This window comes from Oryctolagus cuniculus, chromosome 15 (assembly GCF_051225735.1).
Source record: "Oryctolagus cuniculus isolate XC-2025 breed Fujian yellow rabbit chromosome 15, ASM5122573v1, whole genome shotgun sequence".
In the NCBI taxonomy this organism is placed as follows: Eukaryota; Metazoa; Chordata; class Mammalia; order Lagomorpha; family Leporidae; genus Oryctolagus; species Oryctolagus cuniculus.
Genome location: NC_142881.1, coordinates 20,349,525 through 20,363,707, shown reverse-complemented (window position 1 = coordinate 20,363,707; position 14,183 = coordinate 20,349,525). Strand labels below are relative to the sequence as shown.

Here is a 14,183-nt window from a genome sequence, read left to right as displayed (position 1 = left end):
CTAACCAGGAAGCCAAGAGACAGGAGCACATTCCCCTATGTCTCTGTGGTGTCTCCTTACAAAGCCACGATTCAGTCACCCCTGAAAGCCCCAACTTCAGACACCATAATTGGTTGAAGCATCCACCCGCCTAGCACCACCAACCCATGGCTCTGGGGTTGAAATGTTTGTACGCCTTGGGGAACCAATTCAGGATCAAACTGTAGCAACACTGGTATGAAATTGTTTTAGTAGATCTAACATAATGAACCACGATCTGAGTTTAGGATATGTTAGGCATCATTTGTTTGCAAAAGAATTCACCAAGAGTGCGTTTTAAAAGGTAGTGTTCTAGGCCGGCGCCACGGCTCACTAGGCTAATCCTCCACCTGCGGCACCGGCACACCAGGTTCTAGTCCTGGTCGGGGCGCCAGATTCTGTCCCGGTTGTCCCTCTTTCAGGCCAGCTCTCTGCTGTGGCCCAGGAGAGCAGTGAGGATGGCCCAAGTGCTTGGGCCCTGCACCCCATGGGAGACCAGGAGAAGTACCTGGCTCCTGCCATCGGATCAGCGCAGCATGCCAGCTGCAACACACCAGCCATAGCAGCCACTTGGAGGGTGAACCAATGGAAAAAGGAAGACCTTTCTTTCTCTCTCTCTCTCTCTCTCACTCTCTCTCTGTCTAACTCTGCCTGTCAAAAAAAATAAATAAATAAAAATTTTTAAAAAAAGTAGTGTTCTGGTCCAGCTTACATAAGATTCCTCTAAACACAACTTATTAAAAACTCTATATATTGGCTGGCGCCGCAGCTCACTAGGCTAATCCTCCGCCTAGCGGCGCCAGCACACCAGGTTCTAGTCCCGGTCGGGGCGCCGGATTCTGTCCCGGTTGCCCCTCTTCCAGGCCAGCCCTCTGCTGTGGCCAGGGAGTGCAGTGGAGGATGGCCCAGGTGCTTGGGCCCTGCACCCCATGGGAGACCAGGAGAAGCACCTGGCTCCTGGCTCCTGCCACCGGATCAGCGCGGTGCGCCAGCTGCAGCGCGCCGGCCACAGCGGCCATTGGAGGGTGAACCAACGGCAAAGGAAGACCTTTCTGTCTCTCTCTCTCTCTCACTATCCACTCTGCCTGTCAAAAAAAAAAAAAAAAAACTCTATATATTACAAAACATGATAAACATACACCAGCATCTCTCTGTAGTCGGTTGTTTTGCCATTTTTCCTAGAGGGCACAGTTTTATTTTCTTTTGGCTTTGACTGTCCAGCACCCAACACCCACCCCTGCACTTCTGTTAGCACCTCCATCTTCTGTTTGGGAGAATTGGGAGAATTCCCCAACTTGTAAAGTCTTGGCAGAAGGTAAACTCCAGCTCCTGCCACAATGGACTTGTTCCTTCTAGTAGTTGAAGTCACAGAGGCCACACTGTTTCTTTTTTTTTTTTTTTTTTTTTTTTACAGGCAGAGTGGACAGTGAGAGAGAGAGAGAGAGAGACAGAAAGGTCTTCCTTTACCATTGGTTCACCCCCACAATGGCCGATATGGCTGGCGCACTGCAATGATCCAAAGCCAGGAGCCAGGTGCTTCTCCTGGTCTCCCATGCAGGTGCAGGGCCCAAGCACTTGGGCCATCCTCCACTGCACTCCCGGGCCACAGCAGAGAGCTGGACTGGAAGAGGAGCGACCGGGACAGAATCCGGCGCCCCGACCGGGACTAGAACCCGGTGTGCTGGCGCTGCAGGCAGAGGATTAGCCTATTGAGCCACGGCACCGGCCGCCACACTGTTTCACTGGCAGCCCTGTGGCATGCCAGTAACCCACACTTGACCAATAAGATGTTCATTGAGCCTTGGCCACGGGATCCTACGTCCAAGGGAAGATTTGAAGGGTGGATTCCGCACAGCGACTGCAGCCTTTTCATGCCAACTGATGCCCAGCATCGACGCCACCAAAGACTTACTATAAATCCCTCCTGTCCACCCTTCTTCCCAAATACAAGCAGAGTTGGTCTCTTGCCAGTGAGAACCCCTGGTACGGTTTCTATCACACATACAATGTGACCACATGTCTTCCCAATAAACTGTATCTATTACATGCAAGTTCTTCAATGAACAAGGTCACATTTTCTATTCTCTTCCCATTCCACCACTGAAATAGCTGTTCAATTAAAGAGTTGAGTGGTTAACCCTGACCAGTATGGATGAAATGACCTGACAAACCAACATATCGAAACTCTGCAGGAAGTTTACTGAGAAGGGGCCAAACAGGAGCATCTTAAACTCTAGAGTGGATTTGGTTTTAAATAATATAATAGGTTAACGTTCTAAAGTACATGTCTGCCTCATGAGATACTATATCTTAGGTATTTAATTTTAAAGTCACAGTGAACATTACATTTTAATTAATGAACCTTGCTTCAGAAGGCAATGAGGAGTATTTCTACCAATTAGTGTCAGGTCTACCTCTTATACATTTGTCTTCTCATTCCACACTTGCACAACCATGTGAAGGGAGGGGGGATTAGCGACCTCTCATTCACTGCACGCACTTGAATTTTTTCTTCCACTGGTAACTCATTTTTTGTAATCTTCCTGCCAAGGACAGCTGAAATATCTACAGCTGCATCTGTAAGTGTCTTTGCTTGGCCTATGATCGTGGCAAATTCCATTTTCTCCTAACAAGCACTGACAGAGCTGCCTACCTGAGATCTGCCCAGGACGGTGGCCATCTTGCCTCTCAGACTCGCGCTGTGGCCAGTCAGAAGAGCAGGTGAAATCCCTGGCTTCATCACTTGCTTATTAGCTGTGCACCTGCACAAGCCATTTAATCTCCCTCAGCTTTAGCTTCTTTACACTTGAAACTGGGCTATGAATAGAGCCCATGGTGTAGAGTTTGGAGGAGGATTAAATGAATCAACGTGTGTAGTACTTAGAGGCAGATCCAGCAGTTACGGAGTCTTGGGTAAAATAAGTATTTGCCATCATTCTGCCTTCAACACGTGCACTTTGTGAAAACCTTTCATCTGTCTTCACAGTCACCCCATAGAACCATATATTCCTAGTAGGGTTTTGCTTTGTTTTGCTTTTGTTTTGTTTTTGACAAGTGACTGCCCTTCCTCACCAGATACTCCATGAACCAGGTGTCAGGGATGGTGGTGGGCCTCCCTAACTTATACACACTGCCTTGTGGTAGAATGAGAAGGCCATGCCACTGGCAACAGAAACTGCCTGGCAACAGGCTATGATTGGATGGCTTTGGAAACTGCCTGGCAACCAGCTGTGATTGGTTAGGGCATAGACCGTCCCTTGACCAGATTGGCTGCCTTGGCTATTTAAGCTGCTGTACCAACTGATATAAATGAGTCTGCAGGCTGCTCGCCTCTGGCCTGCTTTCACCAGACTCCCGGGGTCTGTGTGGTGACTCCGTGCCTCTTGCCCTCACTGTGCTCCTCCTCTCAAAACAAATCCACCTCAATACTGCCTCAGCTGGCTGACAGAGTCCAGTGCTGCAGAGGGGTCATGATTCCCCAGGGGAGAGAAGGGTAGGAAGTAGACTGGCCAAAAGAAAACTCAGAATCAGCTCAGAATTCAGCTTGACGGAGGACGGGCATGGTCCTGTGTCCAGGTGAGCCCAGTCCTGAAGTGAGGGACTTAGGGAGCTCATCTGTGGACTAGAGAGGTGGGAACAGGGGGGCTGAAGCCAGGACATCACAAAGTTAAAGGTTCTGCCTGTGATCATGGAGCAAAGGAAATCCACTGGATTGCCCAAAGTCTTGACCAAGTTTCTTTCTTGGTCAAGTTTGTCAGGCTTCTGAACCTTCTCCTAGGCTCATCGGTGTACTTCCTTGTAAAATCTACTTTAAGCAAGGAACCCTTCTAATTAAGCCTAGCAAGGACTCCACCCTGATATCTGATCACCCTCTACATCTGGTTGTGGAGTGATCCTCCACCATCACCGAGTTGATGTCTGACCCTGGCCTGCCTCCATCAAGAATCCTGTTGGGTCATTTTAGCCAAAATCCCCAATCCCTGATGGTTCCTCTTGGCATTTTCCACCCACTGAGCCCCACCCTGTTCCTTGGCATAAATCTCCATTTGCCCATGCTATATCCCAAGTTGAGCCTAATCCCTCTTCTCCATTGGAAGACCCCACTGCAGAAGTCACCACAGCTTTCAGGATGTCCCCAGATACAATCTTCCTTAGCAAGTTTTTCAGGTACCATTGAAGAATTCTGTAACAGCTTTAACAAAGGTTTCGTATCTTATTGGTGCTGAAAACCAAACACAGAACTCCAGACTACCTGAGGCTACAGACTACAAAGCACAACACGCAGAGAGAACAGAAAAAGATTCTAGGGTCAAAGTGAACATAAATGTCTCAAAGGCTTTGTTTTAATGGAAAACAGCACAACAGAAGGGAGCCCTTAGCCTTCTCCTGCCTGTTGCAAAGAATGGAGCCCACACTGGGTGTGCCGTATAAGACTAAACAGGACAGAGTGGGGGGAAAGGCACAAAGACCTGCAGAGGAAAAAGCCCAGAAGGAAAGGGAGCAGAGGGCAGATTGGTGACACTGCAGACAGAAAGGCTGGCGAGTCTGGCTGTGGTGACTTCCTAGCATGGTGAGCAGTCTTTTTTTTTTTTTTTTTTTAAGATTTGTTTATTTATTTGAAAAGCAGAGTTACAGAGAGGCAGAGGGAGAGAGAGAGAAAAAGAGTCTTCCATCCACTGGTTTATTCCCCAGATGGTTGCAACAGCCAGAGCTGCACTGATCTGAAGCCAGGAGCTTCTTCCAGTTCTCTCACGTGGGTACAGGAGCCCCAGGACTTGGGCCATCTTCTACTGCTTTCCCAGGCCATAGCAGAGAGCTGGATCAGAAGTGGAGCAGCTGGGACTCGAACCAACGCTCATATGGGATGCTGGCACTGCAGGCAACAGATTTACCCAATACGCCACAGCACCAGCCCCGTGAGCTGTCTTACACAAAGGACAGAGGCAGGCTGTTGACCCAACAAAATGGCCTTGGAAAGTCTGAACCCAACACAAAATGTGCCAATGGGACAAAACACTAAGACCTGACCAGGGGACAACCTACAAGGCTCTGCTCCACCTCCATCATAAACTCTCCTGTCCTGGGGCCCCTTTTGGACATGCCCTGTCTCCACTGAACCCCACGCTCTCTTAGGGGTCCCAGAAGCTGCTTCGCTCTGTTCTAATCACGCACAGGTGAGGGTCCCATCAGAGCTGACACATCAGTCCAGCTGTTAAGGGAACTCTCCCTATACTCCTGCCTACAGTTAAGCGACAACGCCTCTGAGAGGACACTGAGTGGCAGCCACATGCAGCCTCCACACCTGTGTGTGAGAGCTAACCAGGGTCCTCCCCACAGCTCAACTTCTATAATTTCACTCCCTTCTTCAGCGCCTGGTCGCCCTCACTCTAAGAACCACACTGCCATCTGCTGGCAGAACAGACAGGGTGCCTCGGGGGCTGCCGTGTCCACCCTGCGTGTGTGCTGGAAATCCTGGCTGCCTGATGCCTGTAGCAATGCCCTCCTAACCTGGGGCGTGTGGCACTGCCAGCCGTGGGAACCCTGGGCGCTGCCCCTGATCTCCCTGGACTCTTCGTCCCTTCCTTCAAAATCCCTTCTCTTGTTCAGAAATGTGTGTCCTCTGCCACCACCCCACCTGGGCATGCTGCCCACTGTACAGGAGAGAGCTTGGTGCTCTGGGGAGGGCCAGACACCTTCCACTGGGGACTCAGCCCTGCTCCCAGGGGGCTACAAGCCACAGCTCCGCACCACAATGCCCCAGGCACACCTGGCCACATTTTCAGCTGTGAGATGTGTTATAGGTTTGCTTTAACAACTCAGAAATGAGGGCGCATCTTAGAGCCATGATATGTCTGAGGGGGAGCTCTCCATGATACCTTCTAGAGAGGTCAGGGGAGCGCCAGCATGGACATGTCTTGCTGTCAATAGATGGATAGTACAGGGACGTGCATTATGCACATCTCAATACAGCTGCAGTTCATTTTGTAAAAAGTGCCGTGGGTTGAGTTGAGGACACGGGCGTACATGCAGAGCTGACATTTGAAGACAACCTGTAGGGAGCGTTCTCAGCCCTCAGACCCACGCTGCAGGCAGATGTTACCACTAACCCCATGCTGCAGATGGGAAACCATGGGCCCAGAGAGACCATGTTCTTGCCCAAGGATTCTCAACTAGTACACAGTGCCATTGCTCCGGAACCTATGTTCCTATTATAGTACTCTGCTTATACATGTTTACTTCTGTAGTGGAAAAAATAAAAAAACAATTCTTTGTAAAAAAAATATATCAGGGCTGGAGCTGTGACGTACAGGGTAAAGCTGCCACTGGGACACCAGCATCCCATATGGGCTCCAGTTCAAGTCCCGGCTGCTCCACTTCCGATCCAGCTCCCTGCTAATAATGCCCCTGGAAAAGAAGCAGAGGATGGCCCAAGTCCTTGGCCCCTGCCCCTTTGTGGAAGACCTGGAAGAAGCTCCTGGCACCTGGCTTTGGCCAGGCGTAGCCCTCACCATTGTGGCCATTTGGAGAACGAACCAGCAGATAAAAGATATTTCTCTCTCTCTCTCTCCCCCTATCTCTATCTATCTCTATCTCTATCTCTATCTCTCAACTCTGTCTTTCAAATAATTAAAATCTTTCAAAAAAATCTCTTTGGGATTAAAAAAAAGGTTGATAGGAAGCAACCATGTCTTTCCATATTATTTGGTGATAAAAAGAAATAAGCCATCGAGTCACAAAAAGACATGGAGGAATCTTAACTACCTATTTCTAAGTGAGATAAATCTCTCTGAACAACTTCCATACTTTTTTTTTTTTTTTTTTTGGACAGGTAGAGTTAGACAGAGAGAGAGAGAGAGAGAGAAAGAAAGAAAGAAAGAAAGAAAGAAAGAAAGAAAGAAAGAAAGAAAGAAAGAAAGAAAAAAAGAAAGGTCTTTCTTCCGTTGGTTCACCCCCCAAATGACCACTACAGCCGGCGCACTGCAGCAATCCAAAGCCAGGAGCCAGGTGCTTCCTCCTGGTCTCCCATGCAGGTGCAGGGCCCAAGCACTTGGGCCATCCTCCACTGCCTTCCTGGGCCACAGCAGAGAGCTGGCCTGGAAGAGGAGCAGGCACCCCAACCAGGACTAGAACCCGGAGTGCCAGCACCACAGGCGGAGGATTAGCCTAGTGAGCCACGGCGCTGGCCACAACCTCCATATTTTATGGCTCTAATTATGTGACATGTGGGAAAGGCAAAAGTAGAAATATTGAAAAGATCAGTGATTGCCAGGAAGCTGCGAAAAGCAGAGAGATTTGAATCGGTGAGACCCAGAGGATACTTGCTCAGGTGGGGAACCTGTTCTATATGATGCTATCACGTGGGCACGGGACACTGCATTTATCAAAATCCACTGAAACGTGCAGCACAGAGACTGGGCCTTCATGTAAGCACATCCTTAAAACATCATTGAGGAGGTCAAAAGACTCCCAGTGCGGAATGCAGTGTCTGACAAGATGATCTGACTGTATTAAAATGCATGGAACAACCTCACGGGAGGGGAGTAGGGGAAAGGGTGCTAATCTAAGAGGCTCTGGCGAAAACTGAGTGGGCTCTGTAGACCCACAGCAAAAGGAACTGCACCTGAGCACTGGAGTCTTGTTGACAAGCTCCCTGTAATGGTACAGGTCAACAATCCCAGTAGTGCCGCACAAATACAGCAGAATGCATGCTGGCTGCTGGGTCCGTGTTTCTCACTGAGGAAGTGAGCGGTTACAGGTAAGCCGGGGCGGTGACCATGGATTAAAGCGGGAGGCAGTGTGAATTCACGTTCAGCCTGATATGCACACAGAGCGTAACGTAGGGAAGCGTTTCTAGATGTGCGTGTACACACACACACACACACACACGCTGACAGGGGCATACATGAGGGACAGAGGGGCCAACAGAAAGAGCTTCCAATGGCTAAAGCTGGAAGATTTTAAACCACAAAATAAATAAGGTAGTATAAACTAATTATAACCCAAAGTACAAGATAACTACGTATACGTTATATGTATGTGAAGGAATAAACAAATGTGGACCATGAGATGAATCTCCAGGGAGGAAGAATTCCCAGGAACTTTTGTAGATTCCCTGCACTGAAGGTTAAGTGCAAATTTCCACCCCAGTGACTGACTTTCCAAGAGTGCAGTATGGACGTGGGGGTGAAAGAGTTAATGTCCAGTGGAGAACGATGACAAAGCTACCTCAGCCAGCTGCTCCTGGCCAACCCCGGCAGTGAGAAGTCACGCTGAAAGTGTGCCCATGGCACCATGTGATGCAAATGGCCTTTCCTCTCTGGTCCTCCAGCAAACCCGGAACCACCGTTTAAAATCCTCAATATAGGCATAGTCTACAAATGTTTGACCAGCATTCCGTAAAACTGCCAAGATCATCATAAACAAACTTGAAACGCTGTCACAACTTTATGAAAAGAAAGGTTTGTTTAGCTCGGGTTTGAAGTTTCATGGGCATGATGCCTGCGATAGTACAGTTCAGGTCTCATGGAGCCGGTAATGGTGGGAACACAGGTGGGAGCCGGCAGGTGATCACCTCTCAAACAGGCACAGAGCGAGAGGGCAGGCAGGGTCGAGCTTGCTCCTTTTACATCAACCCTCTCTAGAATTTCAAAGGGGTCGCAGTAGAACTGCATTCCCCTAAGGACCTCCCTCTGTGTCTCCCCTCGCAAAGGTTCCACCATCCCCCAGTAGGATTCAGATTCCAATTACAAAGGACCCTGCAGGGAAGCACTCCAGATTCAAACCGCAGCAACAACCCAGTGCAATGTGGTATCCTGGGACGTTGGCACAGAAAAAGAACATGAGGGTAAAAACTAAGGAAATCTGAATATTTAGTTGCTAATGATGCATCTACATTGGTTTATTCATTATGCAAATGCCCCCTAGGAACATAAAACGTTAACCACAGGGAAAGCCTGCTGCAGCGTGCAAAGGAGCTCTCCTCACTGTTTCCATGGCAAATCTCGAACTGTTCTAAACAACAAAGCTTGTGTTTAAAAATCGTGATCTAGGAAAAGTAGGAGATACTTTGGAAGGAAGAAATAGCGGACAATAAGCAGAGAACTCAAAACAGAACATGTATCTCTCCTTATTTTAAAATGTCAGCGCCTGCCGCGTGAACAGCTGGTGTCCCCGTAGTGCTCAGGCTGAGTCCCGCGCTGTGCTGAGTGACTTTCGCATCACTTCACTTCACTCTCCAAAGATGCCATCAGTGGACATCGTCAACACCCCCACTTTGTAACTGATGAAACCAGAGGTTCAGACAAGATCAAGGTACCCAGTTATTAAATGGTGGGACTGGGGGCCGGCGCTGTGGCACAGCGGGTTAAAGCCCTGGCCTGAAGCGCCAGCATTCCATATGAGCACCGGTTCTAGTCCCGGCTGCTCCTCTTCCAGTCCAGCTCTCTACTGTGGCCTGGGAAAGCAGTACAAGATGGCCCAAGTGCTTGGGCCCCTGCACCCGCATGGGAGACCAGGAAGAAGCTCCTGGCTTCAGATCGGCACAGCTCTGGCCATTGACGCCATTTGGGGAATGAACCAGCGGAAGGAAGACCTTTCACTCTGTCTCTCCCTCTCACTGTCTGCAACCCTACCTCTCAAATAAATAAATAAAATCTTTTTTTAAAAATAAAATAAATGGTGGGACTGGATCCTACTCTTCTCCTACTATCCTGTGTGCTTTGAATTGCTTGCAATGTTATCATCCATTATACCACTAAATATTTCCTGGTATCCATGTATGAGCCCAGCCCTGAGCAATAGCTGATGATGTAGGACCCCAAAGAACTACAAGTCTAGTTGAAGAGACACGAGGAAAACTAAATGGTTTCAAAGGACTCTCACATACGGTCTGTGAAGGAAGTAAATGCAAATGAGAACTTAGAGTGGGAACTTCCTGCTGGAACAACTGGGGGACACTTCATGCCAGGATACGCGGGCCTTGAGCTAGATTCTGACGAAAGGAAGGCATGGAGGAGGAAGGGCAGCAGAGGGCTCTCCAGCCATCGGCTTAGTGCTCTCCGTGACCACACAGCAGGGAAGCAGCTCTCTGGGACTGTGAGGGCTCGGACACCAGGAGTGGCTGTGATGCTGGTCTGGGCCGTCAATCGAGACCTCAGATAGTCCCTTCCTCCTCTAGCAAGAAGGATGCGCAAGTCCACTCGAACAATCTGAACACAGAGCATTCTACGTTGAGAGATCCTCAACCAAGCAGACTGTCTTTTTGCAACTTCTCCTTTCAAAGAGAACATGAATAATTTTTTATGAATAATTTTTTAAACTCCTCTCTCTCTCTCGCCATTTCTCTCTCACACACACAGGGTTTCAACTCCTCTTTAAAATCATGTTTCTCTCTCTCTTCCCTGTGAGCACTCTTCGGTCCCATAGCAAAGTGGCAGGAGGTGGTACCCATACTCTCCCGTCATCCTAGCCTGATCCCCCCAGCTCTGACTCACCTACCTTGCCCACCTGGCCACTGTCAATACTGCTCTATTTTGTTTTCACTTTATTTTGTTTGTAAACTTACCACAGATTCAAAAAACCACATAAAAACAAACATGGGGCTCAGTGAACACCCTCATAACCACAACCTCACCTCTTTCCATTTTCTTCTAATCTGAAGAGTTACTGGGGAAAATTCTGAAAGCAACCTATTATTTTTTCCACTGTAAATTACTGAGTCTTGTTTGAACAGTGGTAGCTTTGGGATCCGCAAGGAGGGAAGGCCTACACTTCCGGGAATGGAGAGTCCCTACCTGTACTTCCGGGGAAGAAAAGTCCTTGTCAAGATCCCTGCGGGTGCCTAAAGGTCAACCAATGAGGATCAACCTTTGACCCCCATGTCCTGAATTTATGAAAGGAGCCCTCCCAATCTCTGACGCGCCACTTCCCTGGCCCCCGCTCTGTTGGGACCGGGGACCCTCGCCCGGGAGCGGAATCCCAGTAAAAGCCTGTAAATTAATTGATTCGTCTGCCTGGGAAGATTTGTTACATGCCGGACACCTTGCAAACAGCAGAGAATTGTTTTTTTCCTTAAAGCACAATACTTTTACTGCAATACTCATAGGTCCTCCTGGCCAGTCTGGATTTATTTATTCTGTTATCTGCTATTTCCCTTTAAGGAATCGTTATAAGCGTTTTTATCACAGGAATGTTTTCTTTAATTGTGGTCTTTAATATTTATTCTATTCTCTCACTTTCTTTTTCTTTTTTGGAGAAATCTATTATACAAACGGAAAATGTTTTTGCCCATCATCTGTATTTGTCACTTTCTCTAAATAATTTTTGTTTGGGCCAGCGCCGCGGCTCACTAGGCTAATCCTCCGCCCTGCGGCGCCGGCACACCGGGTTCTAGTCCCGGTTGGGGCGCCGGATTCTGTCCCGGTTGCCCCTCTTCCAGGCCAGCCCTCTGCTGTGGCCAGGGAGTGCAGTGGAGGATGGCCCAGGTGCTTGGGCCCTGCACCCCATGGGAGACCAGGAAAAGCACCTGGCTCCTGGCTCCTGCCATCGGATCAGCGCAGTGCGCCGGCCGCAGCGCGCCGGCCGCGGCGGCCATTGGAGGGTGAACCAACGGCAAAGGAAGACCTTTCTCTCTGTCTCTCTCTCTCTCACTGTCCACTCTGCCTGTCAAAAAAATAAAAAATAATAATAATAATTTTTGTTCATGTTGTCTTGATTTTTTAGCTTGTCTTACTCATCTTCTATTTACGTTAAGATATTATATGTAATGGTTATTCGCTCCTTGGGTTCCTCATACTTTAGGATTCCGTCTTTAGATAACTGGGTTTTTTTCTTATCTTTTCCTGAGTTCTTCCTGTTTCTCAGATTTGTTTCTCTGTTGTATGTTGCTCTTGCAAACATCATTGGTAAGCGCGTCAATGTGCTTTTGAAACCATGTCGTTTGCATCTGTCCGTGGCCCTGTCTCTGTGACGCGCTTGCCTTGTAGCCAAGTCATCCTGCGCGTCGCTTTCCTTTGCAAATCTGCACAGCGTCCGACCGCAATCTTCGTCTCTGTTGCTCATGTTTATGTAAAATTACTTTTTTTCTGAACTTCTGGAAGGAGACTTGACCACAAACAGTTTTTCCGACTTAGGGCTCTGAAACTCCATTTCCTGTGGCTGCTGTGAAGGGTTCAAACCCAGAGCTCTTCCTCTCTGAGCGCGCCTCACTCTGCTCGGCCTCCAAACGAGTCTTCCCCTTGCTTCGCCCCTCCTGCACCTGCCCTGACCCGTGTGCTCCCTGCCTCTTCCCAGCAGCTTCTCCTCAGTGCCGGGCTTTGTCCAGGGGATTCCTAAGATGCTGACTGCTCCAGCCCCTGCTGCCCCTACCACACGCCCCTCACACACACTACAGTGTACAAACTGCCCCCAGCTCCACTGCTGTGCTCCAGTCACTCTGTTTTCGAGTCCCTGATGATCACTTGGGGTTCTCCTGTTGGCAGGTGCATCGGACTCCCCGTCTCTCCCTTCGTCCTCCTACATAGATGCTGGTCACACACTGGTTCTTCTCCCGCAGCTCGTTTAAGGCTTTGGGAAGATGCTTGTCACCTGCATCTGGTGTAGATCTCATTCACCAGTTTGAGTTTCGCTCTCTGTTTCTCTGTGTTTAATGAAGTGATTTGGAAAGATTCCAAAACTGTGGCAACAACTTGCCCCGATCCTGTGAATTTCTTAATCTCGGTTTGCCGGCTACTTACAGGACTGGAAACCACAACATGGGCTTTAAAATTACCGAGCACCCCCACCCTCCGTGCCCTCTCACGGCCCTCCCAGCACCCCCACTCACCTCCCGCTAGAAGCCAACCATGCTCAAGCACTGCCAGGTGCTGCCTGCTGGGTCGTGTTGAGTCTCCACGTCACTGCCTGAAGGCCCGCAGCACCACACCTCGCTCAAGGCTTGCTAGGACAAACTTCGTTCCTGTCACAGTCGCCCACTGCTAACCCAGAATGAGCCTTAGGAGAAACGACCAGTGGTTACCGCGGGGCGGCCAGAGCCCAGGTGGGACACTCAGGGTGGAGAGGCCCGGAGAGCTGGGAGGATGGAGCGGGCCCCTCCCACTTCCAGCAGAGGGCCCAACAACCTTCCCAGAAGTCACCTGGGGTTCAAGACAAGGGCCCTGCATCTGCGTCTCTCCTCGAATCCTCACATAAAATTTCACCAAAGAATAAAGTGAGCAAGACACACAAACATCAGGTTGCCGGAGTGATTCCATGAATGTAGCATGATGCCTGTTTCCCCACCCCTGGGGTTTCGTTCTCATTCATTTTCAAGGGAGGAAGAAGGAGTCTTTGGATCTGCCTTTTACCTGCACATCTTCCCTCCCAGCCCAGGCACATCTGGTTTCACTCTGGTCCTCAGTCTGTGTGGGACCCTCTTGCCTAGTTCACGTCTCTTGGACTTAACGCTGAGTGATGCACGTTGGGACAGGAAGCCCCATGCTCCGAGCACAGCTGACTTTACTTCTCAGGCTTGAGCCAATTAAGTCAAACGTGGCTCTGAGGCTGCCTCGGGAAGTGACAATCTGCACGGCCTGGTGAACAAACAGCAGAGCTGCTGTCACACTTGAGTTACGAGTTGCCCAAGCTCCAGGTCAGCCGCGATGCACGGCTCCAGCCGCCTTCGACAAGGCAGCTTTCAGGACATCAGAGGAGACGACAGCCTGAGCCCTGAGGCGAGGACCCCTGATGCCTGAGGGATGGCAGCTGAGAAGCGTGGTTAGTATGTTCTAAGACTTGGGGAAAGCGTTCCCTTTGAAGATCAATCTAGGGGCCGGTGGGGTGGCGACGGGTAAAGCCGCCACCTGCCTTGCCGGCATCCGGCTGCTTCACTATCAATTCAGCTCCCTGCTGATAGCCGGGGAAGAGAAGCAGAAGGTGCCCCAACTGCTTGGGCCCCTGCCACCCACATGGGAGACTTGGCAAAAGCTCCTGGCTCTTGGCTTCAACCTAGTCCAGCCCTGGCACTTACACACACCTGGGAGTGAACTAGCAGATTCTCTCTCTCTCTCCCTTGCAGATTCTCTCTCTCTCTCTCTCCGCCCACCACTCCTTCTGTAACTCTGATTTTCAAATAAATAAATAAATCTCTAAAAAATAAAAGATCAATCTTTTATGGAGAAAGGCACTTT

At 49.5% G+C, this 14,183-nt stretch overlaps 1 long non-coding RNA gene across 3 annotated transcripts in view; it reads right to left on the bottom strand.

Moving 5' to 3' along the window:
- Positions 1-13,969, bottom strand: part of LOC149121927 (uncharacterized) — a 106,212-nt gene extending 92,243 nt beyond the window's left edge. For 2 of the 3 annotated variants that reach the window (XR_016221581.1, XR_016221580.1), the window contains exon 1: positions 2,672-2,776. This is a non-coding gene — a long non-coding RNA (uncharacterized LOC149121927). Of the gene's footprint in view, positions 1-2,671; positions 2,777-12,841; positions 13,009-13,361 lie in introns of those variants that run through there. The other variant, XR_016221582.1, reaches the window with a different exon arrangement.
- Between the last annotated feature and the right edge of the window lie 214 nt (positions 13,970-14,183).